Here is a 4293-nt window from a genome sequence, read left to right as displayed (position 1 = left end):
ACAAACGAACTTTTCCCTGTTCTATGTTTGTCCCACCCACGCACAGTCGTGACGGTGACAGGTTGCTTGCGATAAGGAAGAACCGCATCACAAATACCACCCGCCTGACGGACGCAATCGATTGAAACGGCGCGGTCGGTTTGGGATTTGCCGCAAACAAATTGCTGATAATGTGCGAATGACAGAGGGCGATAACCAGTACCTACTGCCGCACCGCGGGCGCACGGGAAGCCAAGTTCAAGTGTATGCACGGCGGAGGCACATAGAGACGGCAGAACTGATAAGCTGATAGGAACTATATATTGGTGACGAAACAAACTGGCGCATTATAATGATGCAACTGCTGATGGAAATCGTGAAACGAGCCCCCGCCATAAATGAAATTGCTTGAATTGTCGACGAATGACCCAAGTGCTGTTACAATTTTAGGCATTTGTGATTGGAGGTGGACTTTGTCCAGAGGAGTTGTGATTAAATTGGATCTAAAAATAGGACGAAATTAATTACGGTGTCAGATTTGCCGCTCGTTAGAAAATCCAGACATCAAGTTGCGATACTTTTTCAACATGACGTAAGTGTAAACACTTACGTGCCTTGTCGATTGCGTCCTTTTGCAAAAGTACCCAAGAAGTAAAGTCAAGACGCAGCAAAATTTCCTAAAGCAAATTCGTATTACATCATTTGTTATTATTGTGACTGCAAGAACGTGTGACATCACGCAGTTCCACTTTACGACGATGATCGAGTAATAAACAGAACCATAACACCATGATTAACCGGATAGCTCACAAACGTTAAATTTGAGACTTCTTCCTACTATATTCACCAGTTGTTAGTTTCCCCCGTGCATTGTAAAGGAAATGCACTAGCAGCTCGAGTATCAGTTCTCACACTTCACCGGCCGGTCGGTCGGTCGATTTTGTACCATCATCGACCGCACCGGTCCAGTGTTTGCAACGCGGTACTATTTTTGGAAGGAGCCGATTGGTGTCTCTTTAAAAAAGAAAACTTTCTAGGGAAAGCGTTGCCATGTGGAACGGGTTTTGTGAGCTCTCGGTTCCTAGTGGTTGCATAGTTGCATAGACCAACGACGATGCGCCGCGACGGTGGAAATTTTCTGTTGAAAGTTATGTAATCGTAAAATGTGGTGCATTCTTTGCCAGAATCGATAGTTACGTGCTGCAGCTGTTGCACGCTATAGAAGACCATACAGACGAGCAGGCAACATCTTAAGCGAAGAGATTTTTCAGATAGTTTCTTTATGTAATAGTACCATTTACGGACAGAGGTGGACATCGTCCTAATCTAGTATTATGTTTCTGATTGGTAAATAAATAAACTAACGATAATGATAATTTACAACTAACTTTCGTTGAAACTTTCAACGGATCCTTATCTCCTTATAAGAAGGGAGGTACGTTGAATCAGCCTTACTATAAACTTTATTACATAGGGGTGGTAGAGGCAATATGGGCCACCTAAGCAAAACGCTTCATAAAACATGTAGCGCGTAATTAAAATTCTAATAATTGCCATAAACTTACGATTTGACATGTCTTTGATAAATTAACTATGTTAGAATATTGCTTGACTATGAACAGCCATCAAATTTAAATGTTTAAAAAATGATACTTCTTGCGTCGTTCAAAAACCATACGGGGCATAATGGGCCACCATACGGGGCAATATGGGCACGTTAGTTAAAGTTACCAATTTAGCCAGTTTTTACTGGTAAATAACATAAAAGATTATACCATATAGAAGAAAAGAGAAATGGTGACTATTTTGATTTCATTCAGCGGTTGTTTTATGATAGTTTCTATTTAACGATTTTTTTTCAGTTGAACAACTAGGCAACATGGCGGTTCAAGTGGCAGGTAGATGAAAGACACAACTTTTGCTCTATAACCGCTATTTTCAGGTTGAGTGTTGTGTACAATTACGCAGCATTATACTTGACTGTGTAATTTTAATGTTTATATTACTTTCAAGCGTTTATTGGTTATGTACAAATACATTGCCAGGTATGCTCATTATGCCCCTTACAGCTATGCTAACCAAAAATAATTATAATAATGCGATAAAACAACAAAATATCTCAATTATACAAAGTAATTGTTCATATATGGTAATAGAAACCATATATGGAGTGGAGAAGTCCATAGCACGCAACAAATGGCTATAGAGCTTATTTTGTGGGTTGCAATTCTTATAGTATTTTTACAATCTTGAATCGGCTCGAGCTTTTTCTCAATATCTCAGACATGTCAACGAATTTGGACGCGATTTTTGTTGAGATGCTGATTAAGAACATTATTAACAAGTTCATTAATCAAATTAGCGAAATTGATTGTCCAATATGCCCAAACGAACTCACGTTTGTCATGCTTCCTTATCAGATGAGATTGTAGGTCGTGCAATGAAGTCACTCCCTTTATTAGGAATTGCCTCTCTAATTACCGCACTGCCTGTCACTACATGACAAGCAGTGATTCTAGCTTTTCCAAATATGCTAATAAAAGCAGCTAATTTTGAAATATCTGGAGGTTGCTTATAAAATTAACTGATGTAGCTACTTTCGTACCTGATTGGATAATAATTGTCGCGCCGTTTTGATGTTTTGTGTGTTGTTTGTCGGCGAAGTGTTGTGCGGCCGTAAACGAGTGCAAATAAGTGCGGTGCGATGATTTCACCGGTTTTTTTTTCAGATGAATCGATGGTGCAAGTAGCTAGCTATGTTGCGGCACTCATTTGGCTTGCTGCTGGGAGTGCACACCTATAGTCGACCCGTCACATTGTTGCTGGAAAAGCACATTCTGAAAGAGCAAAAATAAAACGAACATTAAACCACGGTTATATGTATAAGAAGAAGGGATAAATCAGGCTTTAATATGTGGAAATACAAATACAAAAATAACTGCGAAATACAAAAAAAAAATCCAATAATGACTCCTAAGGAAATAGTCTATGATCTAGCTACTGTGTACCTATATAAACTGCAGCTCGTAAATAACTGAACTGGTCGAATTGCACAACGTGCTGGCACGGTACTTAAAGTACCCGTTTCACAAAATTATATTTCCTTTCGATGAATAATGCAGACATTGACTACAACACTAGTGCTGATGCGGTCAATGTTATCATGAACGGCTTTCCGTTTGGCGGATATTAAATTAATCCCGAAACACAATTGATTTTCATAACGCTCCTCTACGGGCCTATCTCATGCAATTCAATCTTGTAAATCTCATACGATAATCTGACGCGAAGCATCAGAGGAAACACTACCAGCCTAACTAATTGTGTTGGAAAACCTTGTTAAAGCATAATCCGCCTCAACTCATTTCGCTTCACTGAGTCGTACGCCGTCTTAAAGTCTATGAAAAGCAAAGCAAAGCAAAGCCGAGGTGCTACATTTCTGGTTTTATACGACATACTTCGTAACCAGCTGTTAGAGTACTGGACAATTGCAGGGCCAGTTGCTATGATCCTATTAACTCTAACAGCCTCTCCCAGTCGGGATTCGAACATACGATGACTGGTTTATTAGGCCAGCATCATACTTCAAGGCCAACGGGGAGCCAAGTCTATGAACCGATGGTAAATCTGCAAGTTGAATTCTCATATTTCAACTCAGGAATGCCGTGCTTGCCAGCAATCTTTTTCATATTGTTTAGAATTCAAACTATCTGTTAGCAAGAAAAAGGAAAAAACCGAGCGCGATCGAGCTCGCATAGGCAACAGTGTGATATTCGACGGGAATGAGTTCGAGGTAGTGGATGAACTTGTATACCTCGGGTTGTTGCTGACGTCGATTAACAACTGCAGCAGAGAAATTCGCAGACGTATTTATACCGGAAGTCGTGCTTACTACGGACTCCACAAGACCTTGAGATCCATCCTAAATGTAATACATATGTACAAAACGCTGATAAGACCGGTAGTCCTCGACGGGCACGAAACGTGGACAATGCTCGACGGGGACTCGAAAGCACTGACCGTTTTTGAACGCTGTGTGCTTGAGACTTTCTTTGGCAGGGTATGTGAAAACGGTGTATGGAGGAGAAAGATGAACCACGAGCTGCGCAGCTCTTCGGCGAACTCAGTTTCCAGGAAGTTGTTAAAGGTGGAAGGATACAATGGGTGGGACATCTTGTGAGAATGCCGGACAATAACCCTAGGAAAATGGTGTTCGCCTCAAATCCTGTTGTGACAAGGCGCAGTAGTGTACAGCGTACTAGATGGTTAGACCAAGTGGAGCAAGACCTGGGAAGTGTGGGGCAGTCGAGAAAA

This window comes from Sabethes cyaneus, chromosome 3 (assembly GCF_943734655.1).
Source record: "Sabethes cyaneus chromosome 3, idSabCyanKW18_F2, whole genome shotgun sequence".
Classification (NCBI taxonomy): Eukaryota; Metazoa; Arthropoda; class Insecta; order Diptera; family Culicidae; genus Sabethes; species Sabethes cyaneus.
The sequence above is the reverse complement of the archived record's forward strand: the minus strand, read 5'-3'. Positions refer to the sequence as shown.